The sequence below is a fragment of the Erpetoichthys calabaricus genome, chromosome 12, assembly GCF_900747795.2.
Source record: "Erpetoichthys calabaricus chromosome 12, fErpCal1.3, whole genome shotgun sequence".
In the NCBI taxonomy this organism is placed as follows: domain Eukaryota; kingdom Metazoa; phylum Chordata; class Cladistia; order Polypteriformes; family Polypteridae; genus Erpetoichthys; species Erpetoichthys calabaricus.
In genome coordinates, this window is record NC_041405.2 from 56,601,910 (window position 1) to 56,621,104 (window position 19,195).

Sequence of the window (19,195 nt, forward strand, 5' to 3'; positions counted from 1 at the left end):
ATTTTTTCGTAAGTGCCTAAGACTTCTGCATAGTGCTATATGAACAAAGTTCTCTTTTTGCTTTAAGAATTTGAGAAATGAGAAGCAGATAAGGTATATAGAAGTCTGGCCTTTGCCATGAACATCTTTGATATGTACAGGTTTGCTTTGTCTATAGTTAATAATTAGTTAGTTTTTTTTTTGTCTTGTATTGTCTTAGTTAAATAAACAACTGTGTCATGTTCTATGCATCTAACATATTGTTAGTATTTTTTGGTACACTGTATTAATCCCCAAGGGGAAATTGTCTTTTTGCATGAGATCGGAGTGCAGCAGGAGACATGCAAGCAAGGCTCTCATTGTGCTGTGCATTTATGATACCAAACTTGAATCTAAATTTGAAATCCACAATTCACCTTACATTCCTGATGTAGAGTGCTTCGTGATAAATTGTCTTTAAAATATCTGTGAGATTGTCCAATGAATTATGTGGTGACTGATAGGACACATACAAAGTAAGACTAATGTGACATGAGAATTTGAATGCGGCTGTCATTAGTGAGTTATTATAATTGCAAAATGTGAAACTTAACTCTATATAAACTGGTAGTTTGACAGTTTTGAAGGAGGTTATCATTGCTGTAGCTGATGGGCAGATTTTTTTTCTGATACTATCTTCAGTGTTTGCTGGCATGCACTGAATTTACACCTAAACTGGAATTCATTATGAATTAGTTCTGACGTATTTTCCCAAAAAATAACACATAATACCAACAGAAAAAGTAAAGCACACGCTACAAATTGTTATTAATGGTTATGATAATCCCTGAAGCTTACCTGTTGTTAACCAGAGCAACTAAAACATGGGGACTAGTTTTACTCTTCATCATCCTTAGAGTGAGTGAGCTTGGCACTTTTCCTGAAAAGTAAACAACATACAGTAAATGTGAAAGACTTTGTTCCACCAAGGCGTAAGTCAACCCAATTCTTCATGGGTTTAACTACTGAACATTTAATTTAGTCAAAATCAGAATGAAAAAAAAACATATCTGTCTATTTAAAATTGTTTAATGCAGAGGACTTAATTAAATTAAAATAAAATTAAATTAATAATGTTTTGAGTTAGAAACAAAGCACAATAAAAAAATTTAATTATATGCCTTTATGCACCCTTTCATTTTGTGAAAATGTTTTTCCATCATGGAGCCACTGGTGGTCACACTCTATCTTGGCAGAAAAAAATGTAAAAGACCTTTCAGCCCTGAATGAGAGTTCAGCCTACTCACACACATATCCACAAAGAGTCACAAATTCACTCAACATGCACATCTTTTGGATGTGTCAGCAAACCGGAATACCCAGAAGAAGTACACACAGACACTAAGAAAACATGCTGACAGTGACCATGATAGGAATCAAATCCAGGCAGAAGTAAAAACCTGTTACACCGCTGCCTGACACAGCTGTAAATCTAGTAACTACTTATGGAATTACCATCATGTCAGACAATTAGTACAAGAATAAGAACATCTGAAATATTTTTGGAATTATCATCTTGTCAGACAATTAGTACAAGAATAAGAACATCTGAAATATTTTTGGAATTACCATCTTGTCAGACAATTAGAGTGAGAATAAGAACATCTCAACTATCTATTGTTTTACCATCATGTCAGACAATTAGTATAAGATTAAGAACATCTGAAATATTTATGGAATTATTATCTTGTCAGACAATTAGAGTAAGAATAAGAACATCTGAACTATTATTTTACCATCATGTCAGACAAACAGTATAAGAATAGGAACATCTGAACTATTTATAGAATTAACATCATGCCAGACAGTTAATTCAAGAATAAGGGCATCATAATAATTTTGACAAGAACAGGCCATTCTGCTCATTATAGCACATCAATGACTGTTCATGCTGTTATGAAATTATGATTATTTCCACATGTATTTTTCATTTCTGTACTTCATTAGTAATGCATTTGATTATTTCTTTAGACTATGTTAGCCATTTTTATGTGGCAATTTAGGGCATTACAATTTTGTGTGTTGTATTTAACTGGTTGTCATTTTGGGCACTGGCATTTTGATTCTGACTTTATGGCTTTAGACATCTACTCATTTTGGCCTTCTTTTCTTGACATCTCCTGGTACATTTCTTCCTGGAAGAGCACACCCAACTTCTGCAAACTAGGATCTTGCTGAGATATTAAGGTTCCTATAATACATGGAAACTGGTTAGATTTCTGTGTGAAGAAAAATCTTTTAATAATAGTATGTAACTTATTCGAAATCGTTGGGCCACATATTCTAGATGAAGAACTGTGGCATCAATGTTGGTTATAAAGATATTGTCATGCATGTACATCAAAGGGTAACCTTCCAGGCTCAGCTGAGGTGTGTAATACCACCCCAAAACAAGAGGAAACCCTGTCACTAATTTGTCACCTGTTTCTACTAACATAGCTCGGACAAGACACCCAGTGAGGGCAACTGACTCCACTCCTTCTGGGCCAAGTCCTATAAAGCCAAGCACACCTGGAAGGAGACCTCAGTATGTGCGTCTTGGGAACTGCACATCGGACATTGTGGTCAGCAACACAGGAGCGCCACAGGGGACTGTACTTTCTCCAGTCCTGTTCAGCCTATATACATCGGACTTCCAATACAACTCGGAGTCCTGCCATGTGCAAAAGTTCGCTGATGACACTGCTATCGTGGGCTGCATCAGGAATGGGCTGGAGGAGGAGTATAGGGACCTAATCAATGACTTTGTTAAATGGTGCGACTCAAACCACCTACACCTGAACACCAGCAAAACCAAAGAGCTGGTGGTGGATTTTAGGAGGCCCAGACCCCTCATAGACCCAGTGATCATCAAAGGTGACTGTGTGCAGATGGTGCAGACCTATAAATATCTGGGAGTGCAGCTGGATGATAAATTAGACTGGACTGCCAATACTGATGCGCTGTGCAAGAAAGGACAGAGCCGGTTATACTACCTTAGAAGACTGGCGTCCTTCAACATCTGCAATAAGATGCTGCAGATGTTCTATCAAACAGTTGTGGCGAGCGCCCTCTTCTACGCAATGGTGTGCTGGGGAGGCAGCATTAAGAGGAAAGACGCCTCACGTCTGGACAAACTGGTGAGGAAGGCAAGCTCTATTGTTGGCATGGAGCTGGACAGTTTAACATCTGTGGCAGAACGAAGGGCGCTCAGCAGGCTCCTATCAATTATGGAAAATCCACTGCATCCACTTAATAGTATCATCTCCAGACAGAAGAGCAGCTTCAGCGACAGACTGCTGTCACTGTCCTGCTCCACTGACAGATTGAGGAGATCGTTCCTCCCCCAAACTATGCGACTGTTTAATTCCATCCGGGGGGGGTAAACATTAACATTTAACATTATACATAGTTATTGTCTGTTTTTCACCTGCATTATTATCATTCTTTAATATTATTTATTGTATCAGTATGCTGCTGCTGAAGAATGTGAATGTGTATCTATCTATCTATCTATCTATCTATCTATCTATCTATCTATCTATCTATCTATCTATCTATCTATCTATCTATCTATCTATCTATCTATCTATCTATCTAATTTTGAATACATTTTGTTAAAAGAATTAAACAAGATGACCCGGTTGGTGTCCCAATATTTCTTTTCAATCCAGGTTTGTCTACCATTAGACCACAATATAAACTAATTTTAAACACTCTTCAGGGGATGTGATAAAATAGTCCAAAAAAGCTGTGAATGCAATGGAGGATAGACAGGAATCCCAGCTGCATGACGGCATTGTAACATTTTGCTAAGATGGAAGGTGTCAGGGGACCTGGAGGCCAGAAGCAGTTCCATCCCCCATATATTAGCAGTGGTCCACTCGAGGTAACCCATGTGGACTGAAGCCCAAAAATGCAACCCTGTCAGGGTGCTTGTCGAGGGAGGACTGCCCTGGTTTTCAAATAACCCAGAAGTGTTCCCCACAAGTCATATCAGATCACCAGAACCCATTCCAAGTCCAGTATAAAAGGACATTGCTGTCTTACCTTGGGGAACTGAGTCAGGAAGCAGTAGGTGACATTCGACTTGTGGTGGAAGGAGAGGAAAGAACTTCATTGATTTTGTATGGTAATTGGCTGTGATTTATTGCACAGGGTGCTTGGAGGATTAAAAAGTCTATCATTTGAACTTATGAATGTGTTGAGTATTATTGGGTCTGGGGTTTGGGGATCAGTGATGCCCCTACTGATTAGAAAGTATGTAGAGTGGTTCAAAGAGACATTATGTTCTTGAACTCCTTTCACAGAAGAGATGACTAGTTAGTTCCTGTTACACAATAACCTAAAATTGAACCCAAAGTATTGTTTTCCTATTCCTTTACTATTTTTTTCTCATTTCTCTCTTTCATGTTTACTGTTTTTCCATCATCATTAAACCACAATTCTGTTATTAAAAAGAACACAGATAAAACCTCTGAAGGGGAATTAGGAACTCCGGTCACTTCAGAGCCTGTTCTGCTCTTTTTTAGGTTGGACTTGATGTGTATTTGATATAACATGGCGCAGGAGAATAAAAAAGGGGATGGGAATGGAAGACTGACAGTTCTGTGGTCTCCACAAGAGGTAGACTTTTGCCTGACAGGCCGTTCCAGGCCAATTCAATACATTGTGTCAGCTGGGAACTGACCCTGCTTGATTGATTGGTTCATTTGCCATGCCTCTGGTTTTATTAAAAGAGTCACTCTCAGGTAAATGGGGAGGGACAGCTCATCCAGCATGTCTAGACTTAGGAATCTATTAAACTGTCTGTTACCTTCATTTGATTTGATGAGCATTCCCTTGGGAACACAATGACCTAGTTCATTGTACTCATGCTGGCTACAGAAGAAGAACCAGGAAGAGCTGTAGAGCTTAAGTTAAAATATATTGATGGTCCAACCGAAGCAAAGTGAGGTTACAAATCAGTAAAATATGTTTGCTATATAATTATGTTCATTCTCAACCAAACAGATTGTTGTCCTGTAAAAGTAAATTAAAAATTATTTCAGTTTTCGCTGCGCATACAGTGCATCCGGAAAGTATTCACAGCGCATCACTTTTTCCACATTTTGTTATGTTACAGCCTTATTCCAAAATGGATTAAATTCATTTTTTTCCTCAGAATTCTACACACAACACCCCATAATGACAACGTGAAAAAAGTTTACTTGATATTTTTGCAAATTTTATTAAAAATAAAAAAATTGAGAAAGCACATGAACATAAGTATTCACAGCCTTTGCCATGAAGCTCGAAATTGAGCTCAGGTGCATCCTGTTTCCCCTGATCATCCTTGAGATGTTTCTGCAGCTTAATTGGAGTCCACCTGTGGTAAATTCAGTTGATTAGACATGATTTGGAAAGGCACACACCTGTCTATATAAGGTCCCACAGTTGACAGTTCATGTCAGAGCACAAACCAAGCATGAAGTCAAAGGAATTGTCTGTTGACCTCCGAGACAGGATTGTCTTGAGGCACAAATCTGGGGAAGGTTACAGAAAAATTTCTGCTGCTTTGAAGGTCCCAATGAGCACAGTGGCCTCCAGTGGCCTAGGACACTTCCTAGAGCTGGCCGGCCATCTAAACTGAGCGATTGGGTGAGAAGGGCCATAGTCAGGGAGGTGACCAAGAACCCGATGGTCACTCTGTCAGAGCTCCAGAGGTCCTCTGTGGAGAGAGGAGAACCTTCCAGAAGGACAACCATCTCTGCAGCAATCCACCAATCAGGCCTGTATGGTAGAGTGGCCAGACGGAAGCCACTCCTTAGTAAAAGGCACATGGCAGCCCGCCTGGAGTTTGCCGAAAGGCACCTGAAGGACTCTCAGACCATGAGAAAGAAAATTCTCTGGTCTGATGAGACAAAGATTGAACTCTTTGGTGTGAATGCCAGACGTCACGTTTGGAGGAAACCTGGCATCCTCCCTACAGTGAAGCATGGTGCTGACAGCATCATACTATGGGGATGTTTTTCAGTGGCAGGGACTGGGGGACTAGTCAGGATAAAGGGAAAGATGACTGCAGCAATGTACAGAGACATCCTGGATGAAAACCTGCTCCAGAGCGCTCTTGACCTCAGACTGGGGCGACGGTTCATCTTTCAGCAGGACAACGACCCTAAGCACACAGCCAAGATATCAAAGGAGTGGCTTCAGGACAACTCTGTGAATGTCCTTGAGTGGCCCAGCCAGAGCCCAGACTTGAATCCGATCTTAAAATGGCTGTGCACCGATGCTTCCCATCCAACCTGATGGAGCTTTAGAGGTGCTGCAAAGAGGAATGGGCAAAACTGGCCGAGGATAGGTGTGCCAAGCTTGTGGCTTCATATTCAAAAAGACTTGAGGCTGTAATTGCCTCCAAAGGTGCATCGACAAAGTATTGAGCAAAGGCTGTGAATACTTATGTACATGTGATTTCTCAGAATACATTTGCAAAAAACTCAAGTAAACTTTTTTCACGTTGTCATTATGGGGTGTTGTGTTCAGAATTCTGAGGAAAAAAATGAATTTAATCCATTTTGGAATAAGGTTGTAACATAACAAAATGTGGAAAAAGTGATGCGTTGTGAATACTTTCCGGATGCACTGTAAGTAGCTGAGAATATCGATAAGCACCCAGCTCTTTATAGTATAGTGTTATAGTGTGGACCTCTGGGGTTTCTGTATTGTAATACAACCTTTGAATCCTCTCGTTTCTTTTTTTGCTCTGTGGCGGGCGGCAGTGCGCGTGCGCCTCGATGTGCCCAGCGCCCTGCGTCCATATCCCGTCCATATCCAGTTTACAACCTTTGGTTAGTAAGATGGATCTGCTGTTTGCTCATTATCTTGTATGTTTAAGCAACCATACATATTTGAGAGCATTTACCTGTTTACTTCAGATCACATAGTTATTCTTATACACTATAAATATTTACAAACAATGAGCACTTTTCTAGTAGTCTGTGTGTAACAGGTGTGGGAGACAGCCCCCATACATAGACAGACAGACACCAAATGTCCAAAACACACACGTTTATTGCTGTTCTCTCTCTATACAACACCACACAATGCTCTATTAGCCAAACTCAGTCCCTTCTTTCTTTCTCTATCCTTAAATCCTTCTGCCGCCTCTACTCCTCTCCCCACAAGCTCCGCCTTCCTCCTCCCGACTCCAGCTCCTCTACTGGGGGAGGCAGCCTCTTTTATCAGAACTCGGATGTGCTCCAGGTGCTCTGTGACGATCTTCCGGTGGCACTTCCTGGTGTGGCGGAAGTGCTGCATGAGCACCCAGAAGCACTCCGGGTGTCCCTGGAATACCTTCCGGCAGCACTTCCAAGTGTGGCAGAAGTGCTGCCATCCAGGGTTCCATAATCGTCCGGGCGCCCCCTAGCGGTGACCATGAGTCTCAACAGGGATGAACTTCACAGCTTTGGTGGCCCCCATGCAGACCAGGGTGGCTGCCCTCTCATAGCCAGGCGTCCAAGCTGGGTAGGGTCCCCAGCCGTCTGCCACAAAAGAAACTAAACAACATAAAGTAGTGAAACATGCTTGTCTTGCACTCCTGCATTTAAATATCAGCTTTGCCTCCAGGAAACCAGTCAGAAAAGGGCCACAACTGCTGCCTGTGGAGAAAAACCTGCAGCATCCCTAAGTAAAAGTGTTTAATTAAAGTTGTGTGTGCCCACTGTCTGGTCTCTCCCTACCAACTACACTTTTTTAAAGTCTTCTTTCATCATTGTATCCCCACTATAGATCAGAACAAGTAACCCCGCGATTCACCAGCAAATCGGAAATCCTAGAATGGCAATCAGTTTCTGTTCCGTCTGATATGTGGATGGATGACATATCATGGAGGGCGGGTGCGTCTGGGGAAATGTCATTTAATCCAATAAGCATATCTGTACTAAAGCGGTTTCGTTCTGTGGAGACGTGAGTCTGTTGCCTTTGCTGACACCGACTGCTTGAACAGGTTGTGTTGTTTGGGGGCCACCTACTGGCTCTGGGAAGCCGCTGCGTCTGACTGTGGGGTGAGCGCTATAGCGCAATATGCACCTCGGTGGGAAGCCGTTGCGTGAAGACATATCATGGAAGGTATATGCGGTGGTGTGGGCGGTCGCGTCCGGGTGGCTGTACAGCCTGGCGTGCATGCTTTACCCCAGGTGCAGTTCACAGGTCGTAGTCTCGTTTCTGTGTTTTCTTTGGTTTGAGCCGTGACTTTTTTCACAAGCGCGTTGTAGGCGCGCGCGTTGTTACAGCATGGACCTGTGGGGGTTCCGTACATCCGGTGAGCCCTGCTCCCAGCGTCCCAGCGCCCTGCGTTGCAGGGCGTTAGTGCACAGTGTGGACCTCTGGGGTTTCCGTACTGTAATACAACCTTCGAATCCTCTCGTTTCTTTTTTTGCTCTGTGGCGGGCGGCAGTACGCGTGCGCCTCGATGTGCCCAGCGCCCAGCGCCCAGCGCCCTGCGTCCATATCCGCGTCCATATCCAGTTTACAACCTTCAGTTAGTAAGATGGATCTGCTGTTTGCTCATTATCTTGTATGTTTAAGCAACCATACATATTTGAGAGCATTTACCTGTTTACTTCAGATCACATAGTTATTCTTATTTCATGCCAGGAAACCATGACAATAAAAGGGATGCATGGATCCTTCCACATTCTCCCACAGTGTCTGTGTGAGACACGTATTACTATAAACTAGTAATGTTTCAAATAAATGAATAATGAAAGTACACATACACTGCCCAGGACTGTCCATCAACAATTACTCTAATATTTTTAAAGCCACTTACTCTAATTCAGAGTCACAGAGCATTAAGGATACTGATAATTGTTTATTACAATTTAAGATGGTACAGGCAACAGCCTACCCCAGCAGCATCAGGTACAAGTAAAGAACTTGCCATGATCAGAGCACCAGGCCATCACAGAACACACTCAAGTGTGGTCAGTATGGAATCAATTATTAACCAACTCACATGTCTTTGGAGATGTGGGAGAAAGGAAAACCCACTGAGACATGGGAGAAAACTCAAATCGAACAACAACCAAACATGGTATTCAAACCCAGCAAGGCCACATAATTTCAAGATGTCCTGTAACCTGTGATTAATAATTGATCACAATTATTTATTTCAATTTGTTGTGGATTTAAAATATCATTATCACAGTCTATAACTTAACTAGCTTCTGCAAACTTCTTTTCTGTAATGCCAATGCCAAATTAGAGGACTTTTCCAGCGATTTTCATTCATAGTCTTCATAGCTAGTCAGAGGCAGACGGTGGCATACTCACATGAATTCACTCTCTTAATGTGTCATGCCCAACGATTGAGACCAACTTGTCTGCAACTCGCATCAATAAAATCAAACACATTTGAGTTTATCTTTAGTTATATGGCAGAGCTCTTTGTGCATGAAGACAGACAATGTAATAAGTGCAATATATGGAATGTAGCAACGAGGAATAAGAAACTTTCATATTTTGAACCTTGCAAACAGAAGAGAGGCCCATTTTTCTGATGTTTTGTGTTTTATGTACTGAAACAGAATGGAAAAAAAAAATGGCCAGGACTGTGGCTTAAGTCATCATCATACCTGTTAACTTGTTTAACCCTTGGTACAGTCAGGTAGTATGGGGACTGTGGACATGACATACTGTAACAGAATGGAAAAAAGTAAAAAGGGCCAAGATTGCTGCTGAACTCACCACAGCTGTTAACCCTTTGTACACAGCACCGGATCCATCATGGAGCAACTGTGCTGGAAGATTGACACTCGGTCAGTAAAGTAGGCATAGCCAGAGATTTTCAGTCATTTAAATTGACATGGTTTGGTGATGAGATCATACCATATGATTAGAAATCATGTAATGTGACATTAGCTTAAGGGCATATTAGGATTGTTTGATTTGAATATAAAAAGCATTTAGCAATGTATATGATCATTGGAATTAGGTGTTGCTTAAATACACAAAACCTTTTTGAAAAAGATAGGTTTAAGGCTCAAAGCTGCTTTTAAACTTATATTTATGTGTATTGTTTGTGGTCATGTGAATTAATTTTATATTTGACATTTTGTATATGTAAAAAATCCATACCTCAATGAAAGTGTTGAAAAATACTGAGATGTCATTGTTATTTTTAAATGTTGTATTTTATTCGATTTATTGCTATTGCAATAGTTTAGAAACTGTGAATATGATTTTTTGTAGATTAGCACAAGCCTGACTCCAAAATATCTGGTTTCAGAATTCACCGAAAGACAATAGTGTAACTAAAATACACTAAAACACAGCAACCTACATTTAACACCTTAGTTTAAAATTTCCTTACAAAGTGGGTGAGGTTGCATGAACTTCCAGTTTACCAGGTATTTTTGGCCAGGTGTTAGGTGCTCTCAGATTTAAAGTAGTAGATATGTAAAATACAAGTGTGTTTTGATGTGTCCAATATTAGATTTGGCAAATAAACAGTAATGTCATGGGGTGGCCTAATGGTAGTGAAGCTGCTTCAAAGCTCCAGGGACCTGGCTTTGAGTTCCAGCCCACATACTGCTTGCGTACAGTTTGCAGGCTCTCCCTGTTTCTGCATTTCAGGATATACTATTTCCCACCTCATCCCAGGGATGCCCTTCTTAGATTTAGTCACTCCAAATCAGGCTGTGGTGGATGTCTGTGTAAGAGCGTTCTATGATGGACTGGGGTGCTCTTTTGTCTTGCTTCTTGTGCTGAGGTGGTCAGGCCACAACTCCCACAGCACTTCAAAAGAAAAAAACAAGTATGGAAAATATACTGATGGACAATACCATCTTAAAATACTTTTTCTTGTTCAGTATCAAAGAAATAGCTTGTACAAGGAATAGAAAGATACAATGCTATTTTCAAAGGATTTAGAGGCCCATATAAAAAAAAAAACAGATAGCATATCACTCTACATACTTACATCTTCCAATTGAAGATGCACAGGCCCAGCAAATTGCACAAAACGAAGAGGATGATTCCTATACCAGAATACTTGATTGTTGTACCCAGAGCTAACAGAAAGAAAGCAAAAAAAAGGTAATTTATTCATGAATTGCTGCAGAAGGATATGTAAAGGGTGGCATCTGGAATTAAGATGGTGAACCTTAGCCTGTGGTAGATGAAAATGTTTTTTAAATGGTATTGGAATTGCTCTTGAGTTTGATATCATAAAACACAATAACGTGAAACTCCCATGGCTCTTCACATCTTAGCACAGAACACATATCAGCACCTTTGTAGTCAGTAGTTGTGGTACAACTTCACAATCCTGGCCATATCTACAGTATAAACACTCTTTGTTAGTAAATTAATAAGGGAACAAAGTAATTTTACTCATCTACATTTTTAACAAAAAAAGTAAATAAATAAAATACAAAAAGATACACTGTGACAGGCAAGTTGCTTATTTGCTTAATCACACTTCAGACCAGAATTCTAACTTCCCTGATCCTTTCTCTAATTCCCCTGAGTTCTCTCTATTGATATTTACTAATTTACCATATTTATATTTAATAATTCAACTGACAAAGACCTTGGGCTGTTGATTACATCTGTCACAAGTGATCACTTGGATCCTTTGTTGTCTCTTCTAATCAGCATCCGGTATCCCTTGACCATTTCCCTCAAAGTCTTGGGTCATCCATCCATCCATTATCCAACCCACTATATCCTAACTACAGGGTCACGGGGGTCTGCTGGAGCCAATCCTAGCCAACACAGGGCACAAGGCAGGAAACAAACCCCGGGCAGGGCACCAGCCCACCGCAGGGTGCACGCACACACACACACACACACACACACACACACCCACATACCAAGCACACTCTAGGGACAATTTAGAATTGCCAATGCACCTAACCTGCATGTCTTTGGACTGTAGGAGGAAACTGGAGCGCCCGGATGAAACCCACGCAGACATGGGGAGAACATGCAGACGCCACGCAGGGAGGACCCGGGAAGTGAACCCAGGTCTCCTAACTGCAAGCCAGCAGCGCTACCCACTGCGCCACAATGCCACCCATTTTTCGTTTAATTTCCCTTAAATTCCCATTAGAGGTCTGACCACTCACTTCCGGTTTTCAGATTCAAGATCATTTGGTTGGACCACTTATGCCTTTTAGGTTTCTAATTGATCTGCCACAGTGTAGCTGTTGCTGGAATAACATGGACCAAATCCTTTTAAAACAACAGCCATCACTGAAATAAAGAATTTCGCAATGATTTGTACATTTGTACAATGTGTACAGAATTAGGATGGATTATAAAAAGATTACACAAAGACAAAGAGTAATAGTACAGCATACAAAGGGAAAACACAGAAACACTCACCTCGCCAGAATCCAACCTCCTGTTTTTTTTGCTCTTTTTTTTGTTTTTCTGTCAAAGTAAAATATTGCACTTGGTTAGTTGTTAGGACTAGATCGGTTCTTGTGGTCTTCTTTGCATACTCCCATTTTCACAAACATCCCCAAAATGTGCATGTTAGGTGGATTGATCACACTAATATGGCCCAGTGTTACTGAATGCCACAATTGATGGTCCACTATGCTATTCATGGTTGGTTCCTGGCTACCTCCTGATGCTGCTAGGATGGACCTTCTCTTTAGTTATGCTGGACTAGAGAGATACAGTTTGGAAAATGGCCAACAATAGTTGTTAAGAAACACATTACTAAAAAGAACATTTATATGAGGTGAGCAAATTGTCTCTGGATCTTGACATTGGTTGGGCTATATTTTGGTTATTATACCCTTAACTAAGTTGGCACAAGTGAAAGGTTTGGATTAACTGTTACTGTGTGTTTTGTACTTCACATTACATTAATTCCCTTGTAGACATCATCTCAATCCAAATAACCCCTTGTGAAATGGTTTGCTTGGTGAGCTTCTAAATAAAATGCGTAACGTTATGCATTCATTTAATTACATACATTTAATATAGTGGTATATAATGTAGACATATAATGGCTGATAATGAAAAAAAAACATTAGGAAATTGCAAAGCCCATGCAATGTGAAAAGGTCCTTTTTCTTGCTGTCTCTGAGGTCTAGATACTTGTAGAGCTGCACCACTAGAGGACATTCTTGTGTTCTATTGATGGGCCAGCATTGTCTTAGGGGCTGGGACACCAGAGCCATGGTCATCAGTTGGCCCAATCAAAATCAAGCAACCACAGGCAACATACGCAGAGCACTCTAATTTTAATTTGCTCCTCTTGTTTTACTAGCTGCTGTTACTGCCAGTACGTATCACTGTATTTCAGTAAAAGGTGTCAGTGTTTGTGTTCTTCTCACAAATCAAAATAAACATTGTCCTTGTAATGGCACTGGGACCCATTTTTCATTTGTGGGTGATGGATCCACTCCTCTCAAAAGGAGACATATATTTATTCTTTTACTTAGTGTATATAATTCAAATGTTTAACCCACCTCTTTGCTGTTGTTTCTTTTGGTCTTGTAGCTCTGATAAAAAAAAACACATGTTTACTCTTCACTAAAAGAGTTGATGGCCAGTCCCTTATCTTCCTCACTGTATAAAATGATAATTGATAAAGACTAAATCTTGAACAAAGAGCAAAATGGGGATTTTAAAGTACTGCCAAAAAATCTGTTTTAGCCTGCTAAATAATTAAAGATTATCCATACAGCAAGTCAACATGTCAAATTACAGGACTAAATGTAAATTAGAGTACCACGAGAATTAAAAGAAGAAAGACTGGCCTGCTCAAAGTGTTAATTTTAAACCATATCAAGAGGTTTCTTTAGCTTAATTTCTTTTACTTTCATGCACTGTGCCATGCAACAGCCTTTAAAGAAGCACACCCCCCCTCTCTCTCTCTCTCACTCGTTTTTTTTTTTTTACATTTTTTTTACAATTATTACTGTATATGTTTTTAATGTTATTAAGTATTATTATTAAGATTTTGCCTCTTGCTTGTTATTATAAATTTGAATGGATTTTTAAATTAAATGAAGACACGCTGCTGTCAACGCAGACCTGATTATTGGGTTATCTCAACTGCCTCTCAGACAAGCTGCAAACTTGAGAGAACTTGAGAGATGTCACAGGGTGAGTGTAAAGACTCTGACGCTACCAACGTCTATAACATCTGAAAATGTAAGAGACTCTATGGAACGTAAGGTGAGATATATTAAATATTCCTGTATTCACCTACTTGCACTGCGCTTACTGTTGCCTAAGGAGCTGCTCCTCTGAAGATGGAAAGGGTGAAGATCTTGAGTGAAGATAAAAACTACAAGCTCATCCGCGGACGGAAGAGGTGAAGATATGGAGCAAGGATAATAGTAAGCTGGAAAAGATTCAGACCTAGCCTGACTCCATATAACGAGAAATATTTGTTTGCTTTTACATTACTGTTACATCCCATGATGAGTTATGTTGAGATTGGGCATTGTGACATTTTAAGTACTGTGGAGAACTGGCTTGAGCCTCTTGTTTCAGATGCTATTTGAGGTCTGGACAGGTTTCACCAGACTGAGTGGAAAAAGCAGGAAGAGAACTGGGGATTCATGTGCATGAGCAATTGTGAAAAAGAGAACACCTTACAATTATAATTAAATGTGTGATCCACACTGAAATGCAAGATAAGTTACATCATCCTGGCTGACTCAGCCACAGAAATGATTCATTCTGTTACCAACATCTTGATGATGAATTATTCTGAATGCTGGTGACATCAAACAAGGAAACACATTTCCATCAACATATTTCATTAGTGGACACTTTAAGCTAGACCTCCTCTATTCAAATATTAATGACTTTAAATATAAACCTGTGATATAATCTGAACAGGTCAGACTTCATCTTACTGCCATATACGAGCCTGTTATTGACAAACAGCCGTTCTCCATTATCCAAGCCCAAATTTCTTATTTCAGTCAGTCAGTCATTTTCCAACCCACTATATACTAACACAGGGTCACGGGGGGTCTGCTGGAGCCAATCCCAGCCAGCACAGGGCGCAAGGCAGGAACAAATCCTGGGCAGGGTGCCAGCCCACCGCAGGGCACACACACACACAGCACACACTTGGAACAATTTAGGATCACCAATGCACCTAACCTGCATGTCTTTGGACTGTGGGAAGAAATCGGAGGAAACCCACGCAGACACGGGGAGAACATGTAAAATCCATGCAGGGAGGACCCAGGAAGCTAACCCAGATCCCCTTACTGCGAGGCAGAAGCGCTACCACTGCGCCACCATGCTGCCCGAATTGTTTATGTGTGTTGTTTAAATTGAGTTGTTTATCTATTTGGACAGAAATGTGTATTTCATCTAAAGGCAGTGTACAGAACTGTTTAATTCACACTCAAAAACAGACATGTTACTGCATTTTATACTGTATTTTATTTGCTTCAACCAAATATTAATGTGATGGCTCTACATGATAATTATAAAAGTAGCAGATTTCAAATTTACTTTTTACTGATTTTCTTGAATAACAATTATCTTTCACTAACAAAAAATTAATTTGGAAATATAAATATTGTCAGGACAAAAAGGTTCTGTGTATTTGTGTCAGAGTCTCTGCTGATAATTCCAGAAATCTACAGTACATTTTATACTAGAAGCTCTTAGCTTTGGTCAAGTGAACTTTGTACCTGACAGTTGACATCACTGAAAATGCAATCAAAAGCGTGTAACCTACAAATCGTGGCAGGGTGTGGCAAAAATCATGCTTTTTTAACAGAAGACCCCAATATGCAATAAATAGAAAATTAAAACAGTAAACTGGCCATTGATACAAATTAAAATTTTCAGTATAAGATAAAATACTCACCACCCCACCATTTCTCTTCATCCTTGTAGTTTTTTGATTCTTTCCCCAAAAAAAAAAAAAAAACAAACAATTATTGCATGTCTGACAGCTTGATCTGCAAACCACTGAAAGACAAATGAATAGATTTTAAATTTGAACTTAATGACTCTCATTACTCACAAAGAACTTTGGATGGACTCCTCTTCTATCATGCAGTTCTCCTTAAATATGGCAAAGTCTGTATTCAGACTTGCACCCATTAACATTTAAATCCCAGCTCTGGACAAAATGCACTGTCACCCAGAACATTCAAGGTTGAATAAACATTTCATAGCCAATCTTTGGCGACGCAGTGGTAGCGCTGCTGCCTCACAGTAAGGAGACCTGGGTTCACTTCCTGGGTCCTCCCTGTGTGGAGTTTGCATGTTCTCCCCCGGGTCTGTGTGGGTTTCCTCTGGGTGCTCCAATTTCCTCCCACAGTCCAAAGACATGCAGATTAGGTGGATTGGTGATACTAAATTGTCCCTAGTGTGTGCTTGGTGTGTGTGTGTGTGTGTGTGTGTGTGCGTGTGTGTGCGTGTGTGTGCGTGTGTGTGTGTGTGTCCTGCTGTGGGTTGGCACCCTGCCCTGGTTGGTTCCTGCCTTGTGCCCTGTGTTGGCTGGGACCCCCATGACCCTGTGTTCGGATTCAGCGGGTTGGAAAATGGATGGATGGATAGCCAATCTTTTATCATGACATTCCATTCTGCTGATACCATCATGTCCCTAACATGCCCTTAAAGTTTATAGAATCTAGACTTTGGAATGACCCCATAAAATTATGAAGATATATCAATTTCATTCACTCATTACAGATTTAAAACTGACTGATAGCACAGCCTCTTGGCTATGTTCTGTCCCTGGCTCCATCTTTCACATGCTGCCTGCTGCTAATCATGAGATTTCTCTTACTTCTTACATGACAGTTATGTGATCAGAGTGGCCGACATATTAAAGCCAGACATAACCCTATGAGTTCAATTGAAGTCTGGTCCAATCCACTTATTTTGTAATGTTGGCCTCTGTTTTTGAGGAAATAAATCTGTTCATCTTTTTGTTACTGATCTCATAGTCTCTGATGACATTATCTTGTTGTAACTGGTATATTATAATATTTTTTTCTGCTTTTCCTTGGGAGTTTAGAGAACTATACAGCAAAATTGTTTTAAAAAAATGAAATTTGATTCTGATGTTTATTTTTCACTATCTGTTTTACTTTATCCCACTACTTGAGGAATTTTAATAACATGCATCACCATTTGTAGTGTCTATATTAGCTGTTGCTACAATAATCAGTCACACAGCCACCCGGGAGTGTGGGATATGTGACATCATTGGTGTGACCATATATAGGCTGAGATTTGATAAAAATAGAGTTTAATGTGTGAATCTTGGAAATAAAACATTTTCTGGTTAACTAACTTCTTGTTGGTATTTTGATCTTTGATTTTTGATTAACATTGTTATTTTTCTGTGATCAATAGTTTATTTAAAAAATTTCAAAACAAGTTAGTATTTCAAAACATGTAACAGTCAAAATGTGAAATAGACACCCACAGTGTCCCTCAACCAATGACCAATATAAAGAACAGGATCCAATCAGAGAGGGGCCACATAATAAACACGAACCAATCAGAGCATGGTTAGAGTCCAACTGCGGTGGGCTGGTGCCCTGCCCAGGATTTGTTCCTGCCTTGTGCCCTGTGCTGGCTGGGATTGGCTCCAGCAGACCCCCGTGACCCTGTGTTAGGATATAGCAGGTTGGACGATGACTGACTGACTGTTCTTCTAAATAATATTGCTTTTGTAAACAGCCGTTTGGTTCTGATCATTGTAACAGTCACCTGGCGACACACAACATTCAATGAGCATCAATCAATCAGTGATCAACACTCACCTCGCTCTTCTTGCTTTCGTTTTTCCTTCTTTTGTATTTCTTTATCTATTCCTGTGTGGTCATTAAAATCAATGCCTATTAATAATTTCACTTTCCATGATAGATAATAAAATTGACATCTATTTATTGAAATTTTGCAAAGAAGAAGCAGGACAATATTATTTAGAGTATTAGTATAAAATGCAACAGTTTATAGTACATATGTTTTTAAAAATTGGAGCCCAGCCAAGTTAAATGACTTACTCAAGGTCACATAGTGGGCCAGAGACAGAGGTTGAACTGTTAACCTTGCAATTTAAGACACAGTGCCCTATTCTCCATTAACTCATTCTTTGAATCAGTGAACAATTAATAAGATAACAGTGACCTTCATTTATAGAACGTAAGCTGACAGGAAGCCTGTATGACTGCCGCAGCTCAAACCTCAGCATTGATCTCATGTCCATAATAACATTTACTAGCCACTGCATTTCATGTTTCACTATTAGAGAATAAAAGGAACATGCCAGCGAAGAAAATGAAACACCCACTGTTGTGATGGCCTGGTAATCACAGTATATATATTAAACTATAAGTTTTCTTTTATTGCCTTTGCATGCTGACAACCTTGGACTATGAGTAGAAGTCCTTTTCATATGAAAGTGTTTACTTAATCTCATGAAAGACAATGAATTATGTGAATACACAGGTATTGTTAATTGTAAAAACAGTAGGCAGTAAACAGTCTAAGGTTGTAGTAGTAATGCTCATCTAATGTTATTCACAAAATCACAAATCTGATATTGTAATGGTCCAAGAAAATCTGATGAAAAGTCCAATCAACATATGTAAATTAATACAATTAATAACCCGTGGAACCAGTTGAAATCTGAGATCCACGTAATTTGTCAGCACATCTTTGCAGCACTCCAGTGTTTGTAGCATACTGAGCAGGCATTCACTACAGTTTTGAATCTGATACTGAGGAAATTGACAGGTTCAATGTAAAGCATGGTGCTGTGTACTGGCTGGGATTGGCTCCAGCAGACCCCTGTGACCCTGTGTTAGGATTTAGCGGGTTGGATAATGATTGACTGACTTTGTTAATCCCTGAGAGGAAATTGTTTTTTGGGTCATTATCCTGTTGGAGAAGCCATGACTTGTGACTGAGACAGAGCTTTCTGACACTGGACAGTATGTTTTGCTCCATAATTTTTGATATTCCATTGTTCCCTACACAGACTCTAGGCATACAGTACCAGACACAGCAAAACAACTTCAAAACATAACCAAGACTCCTCCATGTTTCATAGTAGGAATACTGTTCTTTTCTGAAAACTGTCCCTCCAAATACAACGTATGTTTTCATCAGACACTGATAGACCTTGACCTTGGAGTTCAGCTGCTATCTCTTTGGAAGCTGTCCTCGGGTTTTTCTCTACCATCCTCACTATCCT

General features: G+C 40.1%; 1 long non-coding RNA gene across 1 annotated transcript; it reads right to left on the reverse strand.

Annotated features, from left to right (window-relative positions):
• Positions 1–615: 615 nt before the first annotated feature.
• LOC127529811 (uncharacterized) lies at positions 616–16,102 on the reverse strand. Its single transcript, XR_007936434.1, has 5 exons — positions 15,845–16,102; positions 13,470–13,502; positions 12,370–12,417; positions 10,961–11,051; positions 616–898 (listed from the first exon to the last, which is right to left on the reverse strand). It is a non-coding gene; the product is annotated as an uncharacterized LOC127529811 (long non-coding RNA).
• Between the last annotated feature and the right edge of the window lie 3,093 nt (positions 16,103–19,195).